Source organism: Pseudophryne corroboree, chromosome 12 (assembly GCF_028390025.1).
Source record: "Pseudophryne corroboree isolate aPseCor3 chromosome 12, aPseCor3.hap2, whole genome shotgun sequence".
NCBI classification, from domain to species: Eukaryota; Metazoa; Chordata; class Amphibia; order Anura; family Myobatrachidae; genus Pseudophryne; species Pseudophryne corroboree.
Window position 1 is genome coordinate 54,862,216 of NC_086455.1, and position 27,075 is coordinate 54,889,290.

General features: G+C 43.3%; 1 long non-coding RNA gene across 1 annotated transcript in view; it reads left to right on the top strand.

Moving 5' to 3' along the window:
- Positions 1–7,138: 7,138 nt before the first annotated feature.
- The window catches only part of LOC134980048 (uncharacterized), a 41,056-nt gene continuing 21,119 nt past the window's right edge, over positions 7,139–27,075 (top strand). The window contains exons 1-2 of the long non-coding RNA XR_010190320.1: positions 7,139–7,572; positions 7,998–8,068. This is a non-coding gene — a long non-coding RNA (uncharacterized LOC134980048). The remainder of the gene's footprint in view (positions 7,573–7,997; positions 8,069–27,075) is intronic.

Sequence of the window (27,075 nt, forward strand, 5' to 3'; positions counted from 1 at the left end):
TGAAACTAGAGCGAGAAGAAAGCTGACAGAAGGTAAAATAAAACAGTATTCAGTTTAGCAGATGTGTAACTTCTGTCATACAATACTAAATCATAGAAATACATATAAACATAACATAATTTCTTTCTGCTCCTTGGCTGTGAACGCAGATAGACAGATGGACGGAAGCCATTTGGACTAAGTTTGTTGTCACCAGAGACACTACTATTCTTTGCGTGTTTTATATCCAACATTAAACTAATAATTCACTTTCTTGAAGCACATTACACATTGTGTTTATACAGATGACTTTTTTTTTAACATAGGTACTGCTGCCAAGCCATTCAGTTCTGTCTACAGAATAATTTAGCTGAAGGCAAAGGATGACAATGTCTGTGTGCTAATTGGTGAAATCTGGTTCCAGTTCTCTTGCAAGTAAATACTGATTTCTGGGATATTATTCTGCATTCCACAATTAGGCATTGGGTTTACTCAAGGCATCTATTGGTGTGGAGTTTGTATGTCCTCCTCACATTTTTCCCGGGTACTCCGGTTTGCTCCCACAAAACATACTGATAGGTTAGTTGGCTTCTCACAAAAAAAAATTACCCCTAGGGGTAAATTTAGTAATAATCAGATTTATATGTCTATAGCAATCTGCTGGATATTTCCATCAAGTTGCTGTCTAAATCAAATATACTATTTTGTAACCAGTGATGTGCGGTGAGGTGAGGCAGGTGAGGCAGAGCCTTTCCTGTCATACTAATGTTTGTACCAGAGTTTTCACTGTGTAAAGTATATGAAAATTACAAATACTATATTAGTAATATCTTCCTTTGCTTTATTCTAATAATTTTTATAGCCAAAACTCTGAAGTAAAAAGTCTATGGCAGTTGAGGCAGTCTGATCAAAACTCACCAAATTTCCAGCAGTCTATACTGCTGCAGCTGTGTATAATGCCCAGATGCACCCTTTGGCTCATATATTGTGTGTAAATCTGGCTCTGATGCTAGCCAGTGCCTCCTGAGCCATTTACCTCACCGCACGTTCCTGTCAGTAACCATCAGATTTGATTGTCAATAGGACTCCGACAGTGATTTCCAACATATTGTTAATGTCTGTAACCCCGTTGAATATTCCCCTTACCTCCGCTAGAATCTGCCACCAGAATCGAATCCCTTCACAGATCACTATCATGCCCAGACATTAAGGGTGGAATTCAAATGTTTGAAAAGTCGGTTGGGTGTCTGTTTTCTCCTGCCTATTAGATAGGGAAAAACAGACTCCCAACTGACTTTTCAAACATTTGAATCTCCCCCTAAGAGTTTGTTGGTCCCTATAGTCCTCCTGGAGAGTCCTGTCACACAGGTGGCAGGAGATGGAAGGGGACACGTGGCAGGAGGTTACACAGGTGGCACAAGTCTGGTTGAACTTCAGTTGTATGATGATGGTATTGGTTACATTCCTACACAAACAGACCATGAATAGTAAATACAGACTGAAGACACTGTCTGCCCATTGTGAATCAATTTCTTCAGAAATTCCCCAATGCAGAGAACTCCATATACAGTGGCGTCACAACAGTGGTGCCCCCCGGGTGTCACCCACCGAGGGGTGTCACCAAAGTGTTGACTCCTGCTCAATGACAGGAGCCAGGTGCTGCACTGTAACATTACGTGCAGTGCCCGGCTTCTGTCGCCGGGAAGAAGCTGGCACTGCAGTCTCCGGGGTCAGCCAGAACCTCCCAGAAGTGGTGACAGAAATGGGGTTTGGGAAGCAAAATTATGACCCCTTCTGATGACACTCTGCGAAGCCACGCCCACGTCTGATGGAGACACTCGAAGCCATGCTCCTTTTTTTATAGAAGCCGCACCAGGCGTTACACTTGTGACGCCTCTGACTATATACAGTATTTAAGGTGTATTTTTATTTAGAACACACTAAGTACAGTATAGCTTTTTTAAGGGGGTTGCATTAATGGACTTTTTGTCCTGGGCTTTTCTTAGTCTGCAACTGGCCCTGAGCGATCTTCCATCTGATTTGCCTTTATGAAATCTGCTTATTGCACAATCAAAGGAAAATTGTGAAAACCCCAAAATCGATGCTTTGTAAACTTATCCCCTAGTGTGTATATGTGTGTTGTGTATATGTGTGTGTACTGAGATTATAGGGCCTGATACAAAGATTTACGTAAATTCATTAGACTTTACCTATTCCATTTGAAATACCTTCAAGAGACACCATAAACATGCATTCATTATCAATATTGCATAATTGACACCACATTTTGGTGTGGTGTCAATTATGATGCTAGGAAATGTGTTTTTTTTTTTAAAGTTAATAATGTTAATGTTTTTGTTATTAATGAAAGTAGTATTTTATGCCACCAAGCTTTTCTAATTAATACATTTATATAAAGTGAATTATTTTATATGTAATGAATGATTACACATATGCTGAAATCAGAGATAAGAGTGTGCTTACACACAGGTCTGCACAATTACCTATTAGCATACGATTGGTCCAGTTTGAAATAAAAAAGTGTAACCCCTTTGAACATTATTACATTATTACTATAGCATACATGTAGCTTGTGCAAATTATTTAGTATTTAATCTATTACATTGTCAGCTCGTACAAATCATTTATTGTATTACATTAATGTTATATAAGCGATAGGCAAGGTGCCAGGACCCTAGAAGGGGATTCTAGAGTAAGGTAGCCTAAATGTACCGCCCTCATCTGTCTTTAGTATGCCCCTGGTGTGGAGACGTAAGGGGCTGGTATACCTGTTGAGCAGCGCAGCGGAGGAAGGTACTGACAGGCCAGGGGGAGCGTGACCGTGAGCAAACTCGTGGAAGAGAGCAGCAGTGGTGTGAGGCAGAAAGCGGAGAGGGGAGCCGGTATGCAGGGCACGCATTGCAGGAGAGCAGGAGAACCAGGCAGCTTTACTGTGAGGGGCTGATTCGGCAGCGCGTACCCTAGGAGACAGCGAAACTTTGGCTGTGAGCAGCGCGGCTACCAGGTTCTGATGGAGGCGGTGAGGTGGCAGTAGAAGTGGGCCAGTGGGAGGAGGTGTGTCCAGGCTGCTGGGCCAGGCTGGGGGTGTCGCTGAGGAGTGTACTAACCACCTTTGCCTGTTAGAGGCAACCAATGTAGCATTCTGACTGTTGGCAATTTAATAATAGGAAGAGACTGAGTGCAAGTCGCCTCCAGAGACTAATATATTAACCTGCTGCTACCCAGACCCCTTCCGCACATCATTTCTAGCACCATTGATAATCCAGCCCACCAACTGGCAATCCTGTCAGCCATAGACCCAGGGAGCTGGGGGGAGCGCCAAGGATTGGTAATGCATATATATCCAGCTGCACGTTAGCCTTATACGGAGCAACTATCCATGACACATGCAGTTATTGAAAGGTGAAATTAAGTGCTGATGGTGAATTCCAAGTAATAAAGCCTGGTATATTTATATAAGCGTCACGTTGGATGCCATCCATGTATGTAGTCCCACTGGAACTGAACAGACCAGGGGATCAGAGAGCATATGGCTAACCTGAGGAGTTGACAGGTAGCGAATACATGAATGGTGCAGGGGGTGTGAACCGACAACCCCCAAGGGATTACAATTGCCCCACTCTGCGTAAACATTCACCACCAGGTTAGCGACTCCCAAGGGGGTGAGGGTGCATCTACTGGCCTGTTCACACCGGTAGGCAATACTCCAGACGGCAGAAAGTTCCCATCCTGAAACACTGTGGAGAGAGGCATTCACCATATAACCGTGTATACGGGATCAAGTAGTATGTCAGGAGTCTGCAGTGGATAAGATTATCTGACTGGACAGTGGCAGTAATACCCAGGAACAGAGACATACAGGGGCGGAACCAAAAGAAAATGAAAGGGGGGGGCACCATGATAGGGGAACGTTAATAGTTATATTTACATGCACCTAAGGCATGCGTGCTCCCAGATAAGAGGAGTGGTGTCACAGGGGGCGTGGCCTCACAGAATACGCCATCAGGCTGTAGGAGCGCATCCGGGTTTATTGCCAATGTTTCACCCTGATGAAAAGGCTGATTGGGCCTTGAAATGTTGGTCACCTGTTCCATTAGTTATGGGAGCCTGGAAGGCACCCCAGCACAATATAATTATTATAGTTTTTAGTTGGTGGTGGCAGGTGCAGCATACCTTATTTTGGACACTGCAGTGAGACTCAGACTGCAGGACACGAACTGCCTATCTGTGATTAGCAGAAGCAGCCAGCTGGATCTCCAACAAGCAGCATAAGACATCTGCAGGACAGCCTTGTCACAGTCACACGGGCCGCCTTCCCAAAGCTGAGGCTGAGTTTGACTGCACATAGAATGGTGGTAAAGGAAGTGGAGGAGCAAGCGCTGGGAAACTGTGCGGTGCAGTGAGGGCTAATGAAGCCTTCACCACCATCATAAGTAACAGTCTTACTCGATGCGGGCATTTGAATACCGCGCCTGGGCTGGACTCTGGCTGGCTGGCAGTGGGGGAGGTAGGTTGCGGTGTGAGCAGGGGGAGGCTGGAGCTGCAGCTCCAGCCTCCCCGTTGGTTACCACACAGACTTGCTGTTAGACCCATGATGGGCCCTAGTGCCTGCCGGCTCTTTTATAAAATCTGACTGACGGAAATAGCAGTAGTGCTGCAGCTGTCCTCCTTTTGAAAAAACCCCCTCAGAAATGACAGGGGGGGGGTGCCCCCCCCTGGATCCGCCTATGGAGACATATGTGTGCTGTTAACGAGTATCTCTTCAGCTGAGACGTATCATTTGACAGCAATGCAGGAGTACAGTTTAATCAACTAACAGGGCCCCAATGAGAGTAAGGTATCGCAGCTGCTTGCACACATAAAAATACCCGGGTATTTATTACCTAGTAATTCTATTTTTCTGGACATTGTGGTAATTTTTGTAATGCATGCATTCGAACTTTTATAGGTTTATTAGAGTGTGTATATTTTACAGTTTGCATATGGGGGGGTCATTCCGAGTTGATCGCACGCAGCAACTTTTTGCTGCTCATGCGATCAACCTGATGCTGCCTATGGGGGAGTGTATTTTAGCATAGCAGGGCTGCGAAAGCTTTTGCAGCCCTGCTATGCTAAAAAACGTTTTACCAAAAACAAGACCAGCCCTAGACCTACTTACCATTTGCGACGGATCCAGCAATGCAGCTCCCGGATTTGACGTCAGACATCCGCCCTCAAAACGCCTGGACACGCCTGCGTTCGCTGGACCACTCCCGGAAAAAAACGGTCAGTTGACGCCCCGACACTTCTTCCTCCTGTCAATCTTCTTGCGGTCGCTGCTGCAACCGATTTCCTCATTCCCGGCATCGTTGCCCGGCGATGGCAATATGTACGCCGCGCATGCGCAGTTCTGACATGATCGCACCATGTGCGAAGAAGTGCAGCGTGCGATTGGGTCGGAATGAACCCCTAGTGGTGTTAATAAAATAGTAATCCCTATATGATATACTATACAGTACAAAGAACTAACGACTAAGAGTTAACAACTTTAATAAAATATCTGACTACTTACTTATAAATGACATCAATTGGTTCAATTCCATAGTGGAGTTCCTAGTGAAAAAAGAGGATCACAGGAAAGCTGTTGGGATTGGTCTCTAGCAAGGCAGCAGTACATATCTAAAGGGGAAAGGCTTGTCCAAACAAGCCAGGAGCATAACCATAGCTTGGGTGGAGACACAACTCTCATTTAGTTAATATAGTATCTGAACATCATAAAGGGGGTTACAAAAGCAGTCCAGGAAATAATTCCAGCTATCCTCTGACGAAACCACCACTGCATACCGGCGGATAAACGTGTCAGTAGGGAGAACTGTGTGATTTGGATCTAAATTGAACTATACCTCCAGCAGGTCCTTGAAGTGTTTTGGAGTTCATCATTCCTAACAACTATGCCGGTGAATTAAGGACGGCTGGTACGCAAACTACCTAACCAAGAGGTCTGCAAATGATCCCTATCCTGGCTGGCAGTAAGTGAAAATAGTATTACAGGTACAAGGAATCGAACATATTGGGAACACAACCAGAGGTGGAGATCGCTTTAACCTCTTATGCAAAAGAGAGGCTTACTGTATCTTCCCTCTAGGGTCGTTGTTCCCTGCAGGATTAAATGAATCAGTTGAACTAAATAGCCTTTAATGTCCCTTTTGTATAAGATAACCTACTAGAGAATGTGAGTTATGGTTTGTCTGCCTATCTCTTAGTGTGCTTATAATTACCCTAAGGAGCTATATTAGTCACACTGATTATAGAAAAATACTTGCTTTATATATATATTTTCTCATTTTTTGTTATTTGGATAAGAATGTATTTATAGCTATAAATTGATTACTAGTATATGTGTATATATGTACTTGTGAAAAACAGAACTATAATTATTGGTGAAACATAAACATTGGTAAATCGGAGGGCTGGTTCAAAAAAGCATGATTGAATCAGCTTGAAGATATTAATAAGTCAATCTCTGGTAAATGGGATTCCCTTTCCCCCCTTCCACCCCCCTTTTCTTATGACTATATACCCTTTTGGGATGATTGAAATTTTGTATTGTTTTTCTCCTCTCTCCTTCTCATCTATAAGTTTATATGATTACGCTCCTTAGAAAAATATGATTAGAGACAACTGATCTGACTATATATTGATAACATATAGGTATTTTTGAAAATAATATATAAGATCGTTAGAGATAATGTATAATTTGAGTAATTAAAAGCTGCATAAAGAAAGAGAGAGGGAAGGGGAGAGAAAAATAATATAAAATATAACAATAATATTATAATAAAAAATATATATTGGTGATACGATCTGGGTTTGGATGTGAATCGAACATAGGTCTATTGGCATACGTGACTCTCGCATTAGTCTGCTGTGCCACTGACCTCTTTTGTATTTATATTGGTTGTTTTCTATTAGTTGAAGTATATTTTTTGGAACATGAATTACGGTGATGCCTTCTTATATCAAACAAAATATCAATTCCTTGTAAAAAAACATTCTATATATATAAAAATATCGAAAGCCTGTGTATATATAAATAAATATTGCTGATGTTTTATATTATTTTTAAAAGTGGAGTTAAAGATTAACTCTACCCATATTGAACACTTGTTTTAGATTATTAAGTACACCTGTTTGCTGCTAAATGACCTCTGTGGATTGGCCAACTGCACAATAAATATCGGATCAGCTTGACACCTAATTATACCTTCTGAGGAAACCGCTATACGCTGACAGCGGAGAAACGCGTAAAGGCTACCCCTGTGAGGACCACAACACTGTTCCAGGCTCTGTCTCCACTGTTCCACTGCCAGTCTACAGCCGCGCTCATTTCCACGTGTACCCTGAGAAACATCTCATCAGCTCGCTCCTAATTGTGGAGTACGGAGCACGGGCTGACAGGGACGCTGTGAGCGGCGCTGCTGACAGCCGCTCTCCCTCTCTTCATACGGCATTTGGATCCAGAGAGGTGTATGCTCCTTCTCCCTCCGCTGCACCAGATATTGGGAAGTTTATTGCTATTGAACTCCAGCAGCGGTGAGCATCAGACTTTACTCCTAAATACCATCATTTAATATTCCGTGGAACTTTATTCAAACATAGTAGAAAAAGCTACTAACACTTGAGACAGTGATTGATTTACAGGCAATTACCGGATCAGTTACAGGTTGTGGAACCCTCTGGGGGTGTGTCAAGCACCAATATTAATTTGACTTTTTAGGTTAACCTTGTTTTTAATTCTGTCCAATATATGATGTGCATGTATTAAAGTATATATAATTTTATTAATTGCAATTGCGCTCTCATTTATTTCCAACTATTGTCTTTAATTAGGTGATAATCCAAATCACCTGTTGGGAGCAGCAACTACAATTATTTAATTACAAGTGTTCAATTTAGACCTAAAGGAAGCTTGCGCCTAATAACAAGTGTTATTGTTGTTTATTTTTGTTTTTTACTAGTGAATTAAGGACGGCTGGTACGCAAACTACCTAACCAAGAGGTCTGCAAATGATCCCTATCCTGGCTGGCAGTAAGTGAAAATATTTAACTCCATTCACATGATATGTGCGTGGGCTTCTGCGGCAATGGGTCGAGCATAACGCTGTGATCATCCAGCGTACACAGTGTCCTCCCTGTGCTGCTCCATAGAGACACGACCTGAATACAACTAGGGTCAAGGGGGCAGATGTATTAACCTGGAGAAGGCATAAAGAAGTGATAAACCAGTGATAAATGCAAGGTGATAAACACCCCAACCAATCAGCTCCCATATGTAAATTAACAGTTAGGAGCTGATTGGCTGGTGCATTATCACCTTGCACTTAACACTGCTTTATCGCTGTTTATCACTTCCTTATGCCTTCTACAGGTTAATACATCTACCCCAAGATTCGCACTGTGTGTCTCTTAGCTATATGTAAAGTCCTTCCTTGATGTCACCTGTAAAAACACGACTGTGTGGACACTAAAATATCGAACTCAGCATTAAGGACTAATCTAAATACCAAAAGGTATCACTTACAAAGAGATGTGAATGTTACAGTGTTCGGCCTAAGTATTAAATTGGCTAGCCCTTTATGCACACTAAAAGGATTGGATCAAGCTGAATAAGGATTTCTACAAATAACTGGTGACTATAATTATCCTTTTTCACTACAGTAGCTATAGGTTCTTTACTGTTAACATAGAGTAATCTATTTATTTTTATTGTGTACTGTTTATTTAAATTGTGTAATCTTTTATGGAAATGTATTATTATAATAAATTGTCAATGCACTCTTTTGATAAATTGATCTATTGATTTTATCTCCTTTTTTGCTATTTTGCTACTCACTTAACCTCCAAAATTGAGTCTATCCACCATGACATCTCCTCCCTTCAGGCTCCATTCTACCCCATTCTCCTCTACCAGTACTATCAACATTGTCCTCCCCCCTCAATGCCATTCCTTCCCACCTACTCTGATCACTTCCTAATGAGGCCTGCTCCTATACTGCCCACCTAGCTAAACTATCTCTCTCCTCTGGCACCTTCCCCAACTCCTTCAATCATGGCCCTGAGTTTACTATTCAGAAGAAACCATTCCTTATCCCCTCATCCCTCTCTAATTAGTTCAGAATCTCTCTCCTCTATGTATCCATGTTCCATCAGCAGACTGTTAATCCCCCCCTCCCCCTTCCTTCCTCTCCACCCACTCCCTTTTGGATTATATTCAATCTGACTTTCCATCCAAACTGCCCTCAACCAAAGTTTCCAAGGACCTCCTCACAGCCAAATCCAAGGGCAATTTCTCCACTGTAGTACTCTTCAATCTCACTGCAGTATGTTACATTACTAACCACCCACTACTCCATTGATCTCTGGTAGTTTGCCTAATACTTGTGCAATCACTCCTTCTTTGGCCACACATTTACCCCACCTCTTTCCCTACTGATTGGTTTATGTTGGTGTGAAACGTAAGACTCAGCCCTCTCCTTTCCCCACTGTTCATTCACACTCACAATCTTTCACATTCGCAATATTTCCAGGTTCAGGTTCTTCCTTATCTGGACGCAACTAAACTCTCATTCAAGCCCTCATCATGTCTAACCTAGACTACTTTTATCTTGTGCTCTCTGATCTTCCAGATCGCATTCTGTTCCCAACCTCTGGCATGCCTTAACATCTTAATTATACTTTCAACAAGCTTCCCAGCTTTAAAACGTGTTCTTAAAACAATTATTTTTATTTCGCCCCTGATCCCTCCATACACACCTCTACTTCTATGCACTACCCCCTGACCCATCCTTACTCAAAAACTACCTCTCAGCACTACCCCTTTGGTCCCTCCCTGCACTACTCGCTGATCCGTCATTACCACTACCTCTCTGCACTATCCCCCTGACCCCTCCTTACTCACCCTACCTCTCTCCACTACCTCCATCACTCATCCTTACTCACCACTACCTCTCTGCACTACCCCTTGACCCATCCTTACTCACTACTACCTCTCTTCTTTCTTCACTACTCCCTTTGATCCATCCTTACTCACCACTACCTCTCTGCACTACCTCCTGGGACCCTCTCTGCACCTAACCCTGACCCTATCCTTACTTACCACAACCTCTCTGCACTACCCCCACGACCCCACCTTGCTCATCACTACCTCGCGACACTACCCCCTTACCCCTCCTTACTCACCACTACCTTTCTGCACTACCTCCTGACCCCTCATTACTCACCACTACCTCTCTGCACTACCCCCTGACCCATCCTTACTCACCACTACCTCTCTGCACTACTCCCCTGACCCCTCCTTACTCGCTGCTACCTCTCTGCTCTACCCCCTGACCACTCTATACTTACTGCTACTTCTCTGGTATGTATCCCTGACACCTCCAAATCCAGTACTACCGCTCCTCTACCTCCTTAAAGTGACATGGGGCAGGAGGCTGGAGTGACAGGAGCAGGAAAGACAAGGGTCTGGAGTGACAGGGGGCAAGAGGCTGGAAAGACAAGAGGCTTGAGTGACAAGGGGCTGCAGCCGCCACTAACTACTACTTGTTTGTTCTATCCCCTTTGTGCGATGGTATGGAACTCTCATGGTGCCTTATAAAACTAATAGGTAATAATAAAATTTAAAATTGGTGGACACATGGAATGGACATACCCTTTGCAGTTTGAAGAAAATACATTTACTATCCAGCTTGAAAGGTTCTATACTGTACAAGCAGTGAAATCTTGGAATAGTGCTACAGGGAGGCATGGTATTTTAAAAATAAAACATTATATGCTGTAGCTATTTAAAGGATCTTGACAATAATAGGACCGGAGCCCTAAGGAAGCAGACATATTCTCTGTGACATGTTGCTGCCTCTACAATTACTTACTGGCATTACCTATCCACTTATTGCTAAGAGATATTTCCTTTATTTATAATTGTTTTTATTTTTTTTATATTTTTTAACTATTTGTACACTGCCATATGTCAAAAAATTAGCTTTATAGAATTGTACATTTTGGCAATGGATCTTTTTGGACCATTGGATCCCACTACACATACCGACGGACATCAGGTTTCTAGATAAATGTCCAAAGCATTCTTCCATCCTATTAAGGGTTAAAATACTACGTAATTTCTACAAAACAGGTCCATTGGATACATTGATCTGCTCTATAGCACTTTACCTCTCTTTCCTTGGAAACCCTACAAGATAGGAAAAACCTAAAAACAGTTCCAGCAACATCTTTTTTTTTTTATAGATTCTTTATTTTCAATTTTTTCAGCAGAAAAAAGAAAAGACAAAAGCATAAATATTTCATACATCTTAAATGCAAGGCATTAAACAATGTGACTAATTGCAAATTTCTGTGTATTTTACAAGAACAAAAAGTAACAACAGTACTCAACCAAATAATTAGAGTTGGGAGGGAAGGATGGGTAAGACGAGGGTTGGGGTAAAGTCGGTTTGTATGCTGGAGCATTTGTCCAATTTTGTGCAGTTCTCTGGGGCGGGGGGGGGGGGCTATCATTAAGTACGGTTTGTTGGGGTTAGTGCGGTGTATTCTCGTGTGGTCTTCAATTCAAGCCACGGATACCAGGTCGATGTATATGTGGGGTATTTTTCTAGAGCAGTGTAGTAGATATCCACCATATGCATGTAGAAATCTGTTCTTTGACATCATTCCCAAATCGTAGGAGCTGCTGTTGAGCACCAGTGTACTGGAATCACCACTCTTGCTGTGTTACTTAAGTGTCTTAGTAGTGAGTTTTTATATCTGGTCTTAGGGATATGAGAGTGTGAAAGCAGCCAGAAGTCAGGTCCGCTAGGTACATCATACCCCACTATTTTGGATGCCAGTTTTATAATTTAGTGCCAGAATGGGCTTATAAGGGAGCAATCCCACCAGATATGTATTAGTGTGCCTCTTTCCCCTCCACATCTCCAACACAGAGGCGATAATGACGGATAGCATTTATGGAGTAAAGTGGGGCATCTATGCCAACTTGTTAATAGCTTGTACTGAGTTTCACTGACTTCCAAGCTAGTGGAACATTGTGCTATCATAGCACATTGTTTCATCCAGTAGATTTGTATCCCCCTATGGATGAGGTCATTATCCTAAGCCATGCAAAAAGAGGGGGTATCAGGAAATGTACCACCCAGGACATTTTATAGGCCTTTGAGATTACGTGTGTAGGGGCTGAATTTTGTGTGCATAGTTTCTCAAAAGGAGTGAGTTCCCTATTGAGATTTAGTGCCTTTCCTTGTGATTGGACAAAATGGCAGAGTTTCAGGTAGAACCAGAAGTCTTTGGTGGGTACATTTTCTGATTCGCATATATCCGAAAAGGATATAATGGTGCCTCGATGATACAGCTGATGTGCCCTTTCTATTCCTATAGTTTTCCATCTGGTACTGTAGCTATCTCCACCGAAAACCCTGGTGAAAATGTAGCGTTACCTAAGATGGGCATGAGGGGGGACTTATTGGTTGAAATGTTATATGTAGACCTAATTAATTTCCAGATATCTAGAGTAGGGCCCACTGTGGGGTGTGCAATTTTCTCAATTTTGGGGAACCATGGAATGTATCTGAGTACTTTTGTGTTGAGTAAGATTCGAGTGTTACCCACTGTTTTCTATTTGGTTCTGGGCGTGTCCAGTCCAGAATTCTATAGCGTATTGAGGCCTGAGTAGGCTTAAATCAAGGGTAATTGTTGGCCCCCTTGTGATTTACTTCTAGACAAGTGGTTGCGTTTGAATCTGGGTTTCCTCCCCACCCCCCCCCCCCCCCCCCAGACAAAGTGGCTGATTGCTTTATGTTCATGCAGCCAAGCCATGAAAATCTCTGCATGAGCCACTGTGCCATCTCCTGTTTATCTTTCGCAGTAAGGAGTCATGATTAATGGTGGTGGTTCGCTGGAGGGAAGAGGGAATTAGTACTCCTAGGTATTTGACGTGATGGTTGCCACTCAAATGGGAAGGAGGCTTTTAGGGCCGATGTTACCCCTGCAGAGAGGGATATATTTAGAGCCGCGGATTTGGTAAAATTGATTTTGAAGTTGGATAACCTACTAAATTGGTCAAATTCTTTCTTATTAAGATTCGGGAGTGAGGTCATTGGGTTTGTCATGATTGCGAGTAAGTCATCAGCGAATAGGGCTAATCGGTGTTCTACATCTCCGACCTGCAGGCCCGTAATATTGGGATTCTGTCTGATCGACCATGCTAGGGCTTCCATGCCAAGGACAAAGAGCAGGTGCAAGAGTGGACACCCCTGTCGGGTTCTGTTGGATATTTTTATTGGGTCAGTCAGGGACCCATTAAACCTAACCTGTGCCATTGGAGCTCGATAGAATGCAAGTATTTGTTTAAGGAATGTGTCACCAAGGCCTAATTTCCATAATATTGCCTCCATAAAGGCCCAGTCTACACTGTCAAAGGCCTTCTCGGCATCAGTAGAGAGAAGCATCATTGGTGATCTATTAGTCTGAGCATGCACTATTAAGTCAAACACCCTAATGGTGTTGTCTCTTGCTTCCCTACCTGGCACAAAGCCTATCTGGTCAGGGTGAACAATCCCCGGCAGGAGCTGGCCCAGACGGTTTCTCTGTCCTTGCCCTCCTTTGGTAGCACCATTATATGGGCTCCAAGAGATTGGCTAGAGAAAGGGTTCTCTGCCGAGACTGCATTGCAGGCCCGCAGAAGCAGTGGTACAAGTTTCTCTTTAAATGCCTTATAATAAGTTATTGGAAAACCATCTGGTCCCGGGCTCTTGCCAGAGGGGGAGGCCCCTATGGCTGTAATCAGCTCCGTTTCTGTAAAAGGACCTTCTAGCGCCTGGGTCACCTCTAAAGGAATGTTAGGGAAAGAGACTTTTTGCAAAAAATTCTCTAGCTCTAGTCTATAAGCTGTGAGGGCAGCAGGTGAGCTTTGCATAGGCAGGTTGTACAAGTCTGTATAATACTTGTGAAATATTTCTGCTATGTTCTTGTTCCTGGCATGTAGGGTGCCATTAGAGTCTTTTAATTTTGTTATAAATGGAAGAGACCTCTGTGCTCTGAGTGCCCAAGCCAGTAACTTCCCTGGCTTATTTCCCTGACTGTGATACAGGTACTAGCATCAAGCAGTTTATTTATTTAGGCACGTGCCTTTTAAAGTTCTGTTAGTGTATCATGTGCGAGAGAAGCTTTATGTGTTTGTAACTTCTAATGTCTTTATTTTGGATAGCAGAGCCAAACGGCAATCGTTCTTTTTAATATATGTACCCATCTGAATGCATTTACTCCTCATAACACACTTATGGGCTTCCCAAATGGTTACCGGTGAGCAGTCACCTGCAGTATTTAATAATACTCATCTATAGCTGTCTCAAGTTGGGTTCAGCAGTCAGGGTCCGGGAGGATGTGCTAATTAAACCACCACTGCAACTGTGTCGGTGGTGAACGTCGTAGAGATAGCATGAGTGCGATAGGGGAGTGGTCTGAGCCTACTATTTGGCCAATGGTAGCGTCTACCAACAGATCCAAGTGTCTGTGGCTCACACAGAGATAGTCAATACGAGAATATGAATTGTGGGGGTTAGAATAGAAGATATAGTCTCTGTCTGCTGTGTGGAGGAGACGCCATGAATCCACTAACTGGAAATTGTGTAAGATCACTCTAAATTGCCTAGTTTGTTTCAGCAAGGACCTAGATGTTCCATCTGAGGAGTCAATTGCTGGTTCTAGTGTCCAATTAAAATCCCCACATACTATCAAGACACCCTCTATGCAATCCTCGATGGATTCCAGACTACGTCTGAAGAACTTTATCTGGATTTGATTAGGGAAGTAAAGATTAACAAATGTAAACACCTGTTGATCTATGGTGGCTTTAATCATCAACCCTCTGCCATCTCCTATCGATCTTTCCGTTAGGTCACTGAGCCTAAGGTGTTTAGCGAATAAGATAGCTTTTCCCCTCAATTTTGCTCCTGAATAGTTATTAAAAAAGCCTACAGGGAAAGACGTAAGCAAATACCCGGTGATGCCCCTTTCTTAATGTGTGTTTCTTGTAGAAACACCACGTCTGCTCTCTTTGTGTGTAGTGTATGTAAAAGACGAGATGTCTTCTCAGGTATGTTTAAACCCTTTACATTATTAGACCAGACTTTCAACTTTGCCATTGTAGTATAATGTGAGCGTCATCTGTATATTGTTATAGCTCCTATCCCATTTGGGGCCGATAGCTGTTGGTATCGTCGTCGGTACACGTATGGATAAGGTGGGGAAAGGGAAGACTAGGAAAACTCAAAAGGGAAACAAAAACAAGCATATGTAGGTCTGGACATATTTTACCGGGTATTTCAGACAAAGTAAACAAACAATTCGATCTGTTATGTTCATCATATGAATAACAGTATAGCATAAACATCAACAGTGTCAATGTGGAATAATAATACACTGCATTTAGAGCCATGGACATCTAAAAATGGCCCACAGTCAGGGAAATTTACAGCAGAGCTGGGGTAAGAGGGGAGTAGTGACTGTGGCATCACTATTTAACATCTTAAGATCATAGATAAATGAAATTGAACTATATTCGAACAGACATTTCAACAGCTATAAGGGTACGGTTGTAGTGGGAGCTAAATCAACCTGAACGGTACCTGAAATAATCATCAACAATACTAGAACTGAATTATAGTGGCCGTCATCACAGCCAACAGATTCCCATGTGGTGGTCAAAACATCAAGGAAGAGAAAAACAAACACACTATTGAACCTCCTAAATGTCTCACTCGGAGATAAATATGTATTCAAAAGAGAGGTTAGGCAAGTCAAGTATCCTCACGTGACAACCCGGTCTGGTTGACTCTTGGACGTCTTCGGGAGTTGCCCGCTTTTTTCCAGGCCTCTCTCTGTGGTTGGGCTGAAGAAGGAAGTGTAAGGAGATCTAGCCAATTCGGTAAATTGATCACTGGTAGACCAAGAGTTTTACAGAATTGAGGAACGTCTTCATATTTCTGTAACGTGATGCGGGTACCCTTATGTGTCACCTGGATACTTAATGGGAAGCCCCACCAGAATTTAATCTCCTGTTTCCAGAGGGCATCTGTGAGAGGTTTCAGGAGGCGTCTCTGTTGCAGAGTGTGCCATGATAGGTCTTGGAAAATCTGAACCTGGGGGCCATGAAAGTGGTTGATACTTGTCTGGATCGTCGTAGTATTTCTTCTTTTTCATGAAAATAGTGTAACTGACAGACAACGTCGCAAGGCTGCTCTGAGGGGGCTTTCGGACAGAGAGCCCAATGAGCCCTGTCAAATAGGATCTGTGAGTCTATAGAGGCACCCAGTAGCTCATTGAATATCTTTGTTAAAGCGCCTATGATGCATTGAGACGGTATGTCTTCAGGAAGACCTTTGATTCAGAGATTGTTTCTACGACCCCTATCATCCATATCTGTGAGTCTGCGTGTAGCATCCAAAAAAGAGCGGGAGTGATGCAATATCAGGTCATGCAGATCAGCAATTTTGGATTCAATACTGTCTGTACATTCTTCCAGCATTTCCACTCTATCTCCTACCTGTGTTAAGTCTGTTTGCATGGTCGAAATTCTGGATTGGATAGAGTCTTGGATTCGTTTCTCCATTGACTGTAAATCTTGTTGAATATCCTGGCGAGTCGGAACAGAATGCAATTGTGTCAGTATGGTGGCCATGTCGGTGGTGTCAGCCCCAGAGTGTTTCATTGGAGGTGGTTGGTGCTGTTCCTTGTCAGCGTCACCTTCCATCTGTGCAACTGCTGTCAGAGGGGTCACAGTTGTAAGTAAACTTAGGTCACTGACAGGAGTCTTAAATAAAGAGCGAAATGCTGTGATATGTGAGGGTTTGGGTGAGGATCTTGTATTTTTTTCCTGGAGCTACGTCGCTTCGTCATGTGTCGGGACAATCAGGACTAGTATCAGGTGCGCAGTAGTGGTATGGGAGAAATGGCTGAAAACATTCAAGGTAGTGTCACACTACGCGTTCCCCTCAACGTGGCATAGCTAAATCATGATCATGGAGGGAGCAGTGCCGTAGGACGGGGGTGAAGCAGCCTCAGCTGATAATGTGACATCTAGTTTTCAAGGTGTCTAGAAGGAAGCTTGTGGACAGTTATTGAAAACAAGAAACCCAGTTGTGAGTATACACTATGGCCCTCATTCCGAGTTGTTCGCTCGCTAGCTGCTTTTAGCAGCCGTGCAAACGCTAAGCCGCCACCCTCTGGGAGTGTATCTTAGCTTAGCAGAAGTGCGAACGAAAGGATCGCACGGCGGCTACAAAATAATTTTGTGTAGCTTCAGAGTAGCTCCAGACCTACTCCTAGCTTGCGATCACTGCAGACTATTTAGTTCCTGTTTTGACGTCATGAACACGCCCTGCGTTCGGCCAGCCACGCCTACGTTTCACCAGCCACGCCTGAGTTTTTATCTGGCACGCCTGCGTTTATTCACTCACTCCCTGAAAACGGTCAGTTGACACCCAGAAACACCCACTTCCTGTCAATTACTCTGCGGCCAGCAGTGCGACTAAAAAGCTTCGCTAGACCTTGTGTGAAACTACATAGTTCGTTGTAATAGTACGACGCACATGCGCATTGCGCCGCAGACGCATGCGCAGACCTGCCATTTTTTTGCCTGATGGTGGCTGCGAACAAAAGCAGCTAGCGATCAACTCGGAATTACTACCTATATGAGGGAACTCTAGAGCTATATAAGTCACAGAACTTTTAGGTTCTTGTTTAATGAGATTTATGATAATGTGAGAAACTGAGAAATAGTCACAAGTTGGCATCTCTGTAGGGAATTGCTTTTCAGTTGCTTGTGCCCTTTTCTGGGTGCCTATATCACAAGTTGTATATGAGCTGAAGGGAAAAAAAAATCAAGGCAAATGTGGCAGTAATGAGGAGTACAGCATACCAAAAAGGAGAAAGCCTTTTTCCCTTCCCTTCTACTATGAAAGGTTAACATCTACCACCTGTAGGGCCTCCGGTATAGGCTGGGGAGGGGGGACAGAAGCCAGCTTACCTCCCCAGTATGAATAGAGGTGTTTTGCAGCTTCCAGATGATGCATGGACTCCTATCACATCCAGGACACATCCAGGACATCACCGCTGACTCTGCAATGGCTGCTTTCATGCAGTCAAGATGGCTGCCGCTGTGTAGAGGAGAGCTGGAGGAAGAGGACAGTGCAGCAGGCAGCCCGGCCACCCATCCGGTCCAGATTCCGAGGCCTGGGAGTCACCGAGTGCAGCACAAGACACAGGTGGGGGAAGGCAGTAGGGGCAGCCATAGTAGAAGCCCTGATCTTCTGCTCTGCTCCCGACGGAGCTCAAGGGGCGGGTGCGCTTCCCAATTGATCCCCCGGTCTCACCCGAAGGGAAGGCCACAACCTGCACGGAAGGATTTCTCCGACCCCTGGCTCAGCAGCGCAGTCTGCCTCAGTAGCGGGGAGCTCCCTACAAGTAGTGGTTATGGGGGGGATAAGAAAGGCACGGGGAGAGGGGGTGTCATGATTGGACGCCATTCTGACGCCAGAATGTGCATAATTGCAAATAATATTGTATTGCTCAATCTCTGCAAATCCCTTTGTGTGGTTATGTATAAATCCTGTGTGAAAAGGTCATTCTAACAGCCCCTTCACAGCAGGAACTCTGCTATGTGTCACGGTAGCAGGCCCGGAGATAAGTCAAGCAGAAAGGCTTCAGGGAAGCATATTGTATCCCCTTCCTCTCTGTATCCATAAAAACTATATTAATTAGTACTGTATTCGATCTATTGTATTGTGTTGTAAATGTCTTCTCAGGACAAATAGAAGAATAGTACTGGCCTGACGTGCCACTGCTCCCATGCTGATCTTAAAGGGGTAGGTGTCATGATTCAGGCTATTTCAAGAAATAGGCCTGTTAAAATCAATGTATGTTATATCAATATTCTGATCGATGTATCAATGTACCAGTGTGTGATAACTGTCTTTGCATGTCAAATGGTTGAAGCTTGATTGATCTGCTGACATTTTATTATAGCCACAGAACTCAGAGACACACTGGTTATGCAGGTGTGAAATTCCTCCTGACAAGAGCTAGTTTAATTACCCCAGAATCAGAACTGAGTTCTTAAAGTAAAAGCAGGTCAGGCCTGAAATGTGTTTTCTCCACTGGCTTTTGTATCTCCCAACAGGTTGTTTCCTGACCTTGGCAGGGATTTGCAGATTGGCGTATTTGGGGAATCGCCGTGCCTAGGATTGTGACAGGGGGAATATTAGGGTTTTGGAGGCGATGAATCAGGAGCTCCAGGGAAACACTGATAGTCACCTTCCCATCCAGGCCACACCCCGCGACATCTATTTTGGTCACACAATCACTGTAGGAAAACAATGAAAGTTTGTCCAATGCCTATCACTTCATGAAACAAGAAAAGTTGGTAAGTACTCTCTTGCAAACTCGAGTACTAATGCATTATACACTATTTCTGCACTTTCGTCATCCACATCTTTTCTGCCTACTTGAGCACATTACTGGAAGAGCGTATCAGAAGGAATATACACACATGTTGATCAAAGACAGTTCAGGAACCAACGTCTTCTCTCCACTTAAAATTTGCTACAGCAAAAACCTCTCTCTGCTAGTTCCACATTGAGTAATTATACAATTATACCACATACCACATCCATATATACCTGTATGTAGAGAGCACTTCTCCATCAGCTGTGTGGTGGATGACTTATACATTTTTTGCTTTTTTAATAGACTAGTCTACAGTGTATAATTGTCTTTCATAACTTATTCTATATTGTACAAGTTTAGGGGGAGATTTATCCAATTTCGGAGTGCTATATAGTACACAAGTACCAACCGATCAGCTTCTAATATCCCTATCACAGCAAAATCCTGGGGCCAACCTGGGATACTGAACATGTTTTTAACCTGCATTACAGCTGATCACATTGCACCTTGAACCTGGGTTATTCCCGGGTCGATTGCTTTCACACTGAACCCGAGTCTGCCCTGCATGTTACTTTAGACACTCCCTTGAGGGGGACCTTCAGATACACAGGCAATCAGCAGCTATGAAAGGTAATATCACCAAACAGGTAGTTTCAACTTTAATCTTGACATTTTGTTATGTACTGTCTGAACATAGCTAGGAATAACAGATGCACAAACAACATTTTTAAAGCCATCTGTGCAAATGCTAGGAGTTTAGGAAACAAAATTCCAGAGCTAATTGCAATACTGACAATTAATGATCTGGATATTGTGGCTATTATGGAGTCATGGTGCATTGAGAATCATGACTGGGACATAGCAATACCAGGATACAATTTATTTTGGGAAGAATCAGAGGAGGAGTAGCAATGCATGTGAAAAAATGCATAAATGCTACTTTAATAAAGAACACTGAAGAAAAACTGAGGCCTTTTGGGTGAAACGAGGGGAAAAGGACACTATTAGACCACAAAAACAGGAGATAATTACACTTTTTGCATTGGTGTGATCTATAGACCACCAGGCTAGGGGCAGGAACTGGACAGGAACCTACTGCAGGACATTACTAAAATGGCTTTAAAGGGAGCGGTCATAGTTATGGGAGACTTTACTCTACCTGATGTAAATTGGGAGGGGGCAACTATAAGTGTAACATTTCTAAATTCCCTCAAGAAATTGGTGAGGGAGGCCACTCACAGAGATGCAATAATATATACAATTCTCACAAATGGTGATGTTATATCAGACATATGTGTGGGTGAGAACCTAGTATCCAGTGACCATCAAGCAGTATGGTTTAGAAAAAAGACAGGGTCCAACTCCACAAAAAAACAAACATGTTACATTTTCAGAAGGCTGACTTTGCAAAAATAGGGAGATGTGTTAATGATTCATTGACAGATTGGGGGAACTTGGGAGGCGTACAGGAGGGGTGAGAAAAACTGAAAAGTTCAATACTAAAATCAACAGACCTTTTTATCAAAAGGTTAGAAAAAGTGCCAGGAAAAAGCCGTCAGTGTGGTTTGCTAAAGAGGTATCTACTAGTGTGAAAGCTAAAAAGATGGCCTTTAGGAAATATAAACAGACTCAAAAAAACAAAAACAAAATGATGTATCAGGCTAAGAAGGTGATCAGGCGTGCAAAGGCAGAAGCTGAGGAGAAAATGATCAGTTAGTAGGTAAAGGTAGCAAAGAGTTTGGTTGAGGTAGACAAGGAAATTGCAGATAATCTAAATAATTATTGTTGCTCAGTATTAACTACAGAAGGAGAAGGGATGCGGCCACAGTTAAGTTGCAAGGCCATTCATTAAAAGAAGGTAGATGGTAGTACAATTTTACAGAACTCTCAAATTTGAAAGTGGATAATTCAATAGGGCCAGATGTGATACATCTAGGGATTCTAAAAGAACTTAACGATGTGCTGGTAGCACCATTAACAGAACTATTCAACCAGACACTAGCTACAGGAGCAATTCCAGGGGACTGGAAAATAGCAAATGTAGCACCAATGCACAAAAGTGGAAGCAAGGAAGAAGCAAGTAACTACAGATCAGTAGGCCTTACACCAGTAGTAGGGAAAGTAATGGAAACTCTATTAAAAGAAAAAGTTATAGAATATTTACATATATCAAGATATGCAACAGAGTACACATACCAGGAGGGGTAAAAAACAAATGAATGATGATCTAGGTAGACTTGAGGAATGGTCAAGAATGTGCCAACTACAGTTTAACACTAAAATATGCAAAATCATGGGCTTGGGCAAAAGCCTACAGGATAGATATAGTATTAAAGAGTACTATATTGGAAACTACTGCGGAGGAACTTAAAGGCAAGTAAGCAATGTAACAACAAAGCAATGAGAACGGCAAGTCAGATGTTTGGTTGCATAGGGAGAGGAATCAGCAGCAGAAAGAAAGAAGTAATAATGCCACTGTATACTGGAGGTCATTGGTACGGCCTCATCTGGAACACTGTGTCCAGTTCTGGAGACCATATATCCAGAAGGATATAAATACATTAGAGAGCGTACAAAGCAAGGCAACTAAAATGGTGCATGGCCTACATCACAAAACTTACCTGGAAAGACGGGACGACTTATCACCATCCCCATCTTAGGATGTGGATGGGATGAGATAAAATCGACCCAATCCGCACTGTGATAATTGATTACATCGCATGTATGTATTCATTTTTGCATGCAGGGACAGAGCTTGCTCTGTCGTGGCGCTGCCTCTCCGCAGCACTATCAGGGTATTTTTTAGTGAAAAATACTTGAGTGTGTGCTGCGCATGCGCCGCCATCACTGGGTCGATTCCCGCCATCGCGACTACCCCCCGCACCGCTACCCCTCCCTTCCCCTCATACTTGCACAGTGATCGGTGTTCTGGTGCACTTCTCCATCTCTGGTCATGTGATCTCCGGCTCCTGCACTGTGACCCGGTCATCTGGCAATGCAAACTGCTGCAAATGTCACAGTGCAGGAGCCGGAGATCACATTACCGGAGACAGAGGAGAGCACCGATCACTGGGGACTGTAAGTATATTTAAAAACAATGATAATATTATTTTTTTTAACAATGTGGTCAGCTTATGTGTCCATCAGACAAAGAGAGCTGATCACCAGAGCCGGATCCTCACATGGCTTTCACTGCCTAGGGGCAGAGAAAGCTGTGCAGAGGGCTGCATATCGCAGTAAGTCCTGTGATAATGCCAACTGAAGCTGGTGTAATTATCACAGGGCTCACTGCATTTTTTTTAACTTTTTTTTTTTTGTAAATTTTCCCAGATCGCATTTCCCATTCTAAGTATGGGAAATTCGATTTGATTACTAAAAAAAAGTTAATCAAAGGGTTTGGAGCAGTTTGAAAGAGGCCAGTTGAAATAATCTGCGTTGACTGACTGTCATTTTATAGGATGTGCTAAATAAGTGATAGAAGCTGATGGGTTGCTTCAGTATGATCAACTTCTTTATCTCTCTCCCAGGTTTTCAAATATTTCCCCCTTCGTACAGTTTCTTAAACACATTATATCCCCAGAAGCTTAAACCTAGCTTCCCAGTGATTATAATAACTGTAAATGTCTTATTTTGAAGCTCAGGAATTTTCAAAAGTGAATGTTAGCTATTTTCTTCGGGGGTAATTCTGAGTTGATCGCAGCAGCAAGTTTGTTAGCAATTGGGCAAAACCATGTGCACTGCAGGGGGGGGGGGGGGGGCAGATATAACATTTGCAGAGAGAGTTATATTTGGGGGGGTTATTTTGTTTCTGTGCAGGGTAAATACTGGCTGCTTTATTTTTACACTGCAGTTTAGATTTCAGTTTGAATACACCCCACCCAAATCTAACTCTCTCTACACATGTTATATCTGCCCCTCCTGCAGTGCACATTGGGGGTAATTCCAAGTTGATCGCAGCAGGAAATTTTTTAGCAGTTGGGCAAAACCATGTGCACTGCAGGAGAGGCAGATATAACATTTGCAGAGAGAGTTAGATGTGGGTGTGGTAAGTTCAATCTGCAATCAAAATTGCAGTGTAAAAATAAAGCAGCCAGTATTTACCCTGCACAGAAACAAAATAACCCACCCAAATCTAACTCTCTCTGCACATGTTATATCTGCCTCCCCTGCAGTGCACATGGTTTTGCCCAACTGCTAAAAAATTTCCTGCTGCGATCAACTTGGAATCACCCCCATGGTTTTGCCCAACTGCTAACAAATTTGCTGCTGCGATCAACTCAGAATTAGGCCCTTCCTGCGTAAATCAGCTGGAAATCAGTACGAAATAGGAGTAATGCTATTGAAAAATGATCTGCTGCATTTTCTCTTTTGCCCTACAGATGGCACTTGTGTTCTGTGGGAACAGAAAGCCCTCTTATTCTTAGGAATCTGTAGTATTTCCACTTGCAGTCATTCTTAGCAGATATACGAGCAGCTGAATGTCTATTTTCTATTGGGAAACCACTTGTATATGCATGGCAGATTTTCAGAGCAGGTTAACTTCTATTTGGGAGTCCATGCTTTTCATATTGTTCCTGCTCATAAGTAATATTATAAAGCAATAGGACAGCACATCCTACACCTACAGCATCAAATACAGTAACTTGCTGCACAGGCATACATGCCGCGTCTAGGTGTGAGTGTGACTTAGTACACCAATGTATCCCTATAGGCGCGCATACTTTGAAGCACACATGCATCCTATTCATGGGCACACGTGCTGTGCCTGCATTGCTGGAGATATGCCAAGCTGCAGGCTGGATGAGCATGGCTACATCTGCAGGTGCAATATACTGATCCTCATCTCCCTCCCCTCTTTTTAGGTGCCTGACAAGTACCCTAATTTCAGTACCGTTTATGTCCATTTATTTTGACGGGTAAGCTAATGGTCTATCATGTGGCCTCCTGGTGGTACGAGTATAGTATATCCATACTGTGTCGGTTTTTATAGTTTATTATTATTTTCTCCATTTCCTGAGTGCTCTGCTCCCAGCGGCAGCTCGTACCTCTTTGAAGGTGGTGGTGGTGGTGGTGGTGGGGTGGGGGGTTGTTGCTCCTGCCTGTGCCGCCTGGAGAGGGGAGCCCCAGCCAGCCTTGTCCTGGCACCTGCACAATGGATCTGGCATGTGCCAGGACTGGTGCATTCATATAACCGGTAGTGTAGACTGCACATGCGCAAAACAGCTTCTATGGACTGCATCAGCCGCAGCCCATAGAAGCTGGGTAGGACTGCCCGAAAGGCAGGGAGTGGACTTTCCACAGGAAGCTCGCTCTATGGTAAATGGTTGTGGTTCAAAAGATCAATAGTGGCCCCAAATGGTCAACATGCACAAGGTCATGTGCAAAAGGTCAACACAAATGAAAGGGTCGACATGGAAATGGTCAATGCATGAAAAGGTCGATACAATCATTATTATTTTTTTTGGGTGTCAAATTGTAGGTTTTAGCATATAAAACCCCAATTAGAGTATTGTGTCCCCTCGCATGGCTTGCTTTGCCCACTATGCTTCGTGCAAGGTGCCTTGCTCTGCTACAGCTGTTCTCAATCTTAGTCCACGCGGATGGTAAAGTATGAAAAAGTTGAAAAAAGCAAAACATTTTACAAAAAACTCATGTTGACCATATGTTGTGTAGACCATTGTCATGTTGACCAATTGAACCTGTTGACCTTTTGACCATGTCCACCATATGCATGTCAACCATATGGTGTCACCCTTTTGACTGTAGACCTATCATCCGGATACCCTGGTAATCACAGCATGTACTGGCAGTCCCAGTGGGAGGAAACACCTCCCAATGGGACTGCCTGTCCTGCGGTTGACTGGCAGGTAGCACCTCCAGTAGGAATTCACTGCCAGTCACAGTGAAGCCAGTGCAGTGACGGACTGCAACTGACTCACTGCAGTGGTAGATTATACTGGTGGGGGAAGGGGGGGGGGGTTTAAAATCCACCACTGAGGGGGTGGGGATGGGGGGGTTAAATTCGGGCACTTCCTGTTTCTATTGTTCTTTTTATTTACAGTGGTTTATGGTAATGGTTCTGTGTATTCCCATCTCATTGTTTACTTGATTATTATAAAAAAAAAGAAAAAAAAGAATTGCTCTCTATTAAGTACAAGATTACAGTATATTCCGGTATAGAGTATGTTTCTCTGTATTGTATATGTGAGCAGAGATATGTGCATTTGTCCATATACAGCATACAGGTGGAGGAAATTGATTTGAGATGATTGCAGAACTGACTCCGGTACGCTAGATTCACATGGGCATTATATGTGAGTGGGCACAGCAAATACGATAGAATTCTGCATATTTTACTGTACCCTCATGCAACCTTATGACAGAATCTCTGATAAGATATATATATATAATTTATTTAATTCATTGAGAGTAAATGTGGCTGGATTGGATTTGTGCATGGGTGAGGCATCATTTTCACATTAATGCCACTCATCTGCTGGATGATGGTGATTGAAACCTCTGTGTCCGGAGGCATCATTGTAGAATATATCAAAAATGTTAATTTGGGTGCAGATTTGGGGGATAATTCAGATCTGTTCACTCGCTAGCGTTTTTCGCTGCGCAGTGATCAGGTAACTACTGCGCATGCTTATGCACTGCAATGCGCAGGTGCATCGCACGGTTACAAAGCGGATCGTTGCTGTGCACTGGTTCTAGTGAAGAATCCGTTCACTCAGCCGATTGCAAGGAGGTTGACAGGAAGAGGGCGTTCCTGGGTGGCAACTGACCGTTCTCAGGGTGTGGTTGGAAAAACGCAGGTGCGTCGAGGCGTTTGCAGGGCGGGTGTCTGACGTCAATTTCGGGCTCGAATAGGCTGAAGTGATCGCAGCGGCTGAGTAAGGTCAGAGCGACTCAGAAACTACACAAATTGTTTTTGTACAGGGCGGATGCACATGCGTTCGCACACTTGCAAAGCTAAAATACACTCCCCTATGGGCGGCGTCTAACTGTTCACAGCGCTGCAAAAAATAGCTAGCAACCGACCAGGTCTGAATGACCCCCTTGGTTACTTGGAAAACCAAGACATATATTTCCATGGGGGCATTAACTTCCTGATTGTTAAGTACCACAATTAACCCTCTAAGGCAATGACTACACCCAAATCATGCCCAGTAAAAGCACCCAATAACATTACAGAACTACCACAGCCGGAAGCTAGCACTCAGGAGAGTAGAGTTGTGTAGGCTGGTACCACACCTGCAGTTGTCTATTTGTGAGCACACAGGGAAGTAGGTTTCATCTGACTGTATCAACTCTCTTCTACCGCCTAGGGATTAGTAGGATTTACCGACAGTTGGGATGCCAGTCATCAGTATAGCGACAAGGGCATTCCGATCGTCAGTATGGCGGCAGTTGGGCGAATGCAAAGAGTCCCTTTTATTTTCATTATTTTTATTTTCTTTTTTTTTTTTTTTGAAAATAAGTTTTATTGGTTTATGCATTAAGAATCACAAAGGCATAAGCGTTAGACAACATTTTTAGATCATTACAGAGTGTGTAACATATTGAGGCAGTATAGAAGATAGA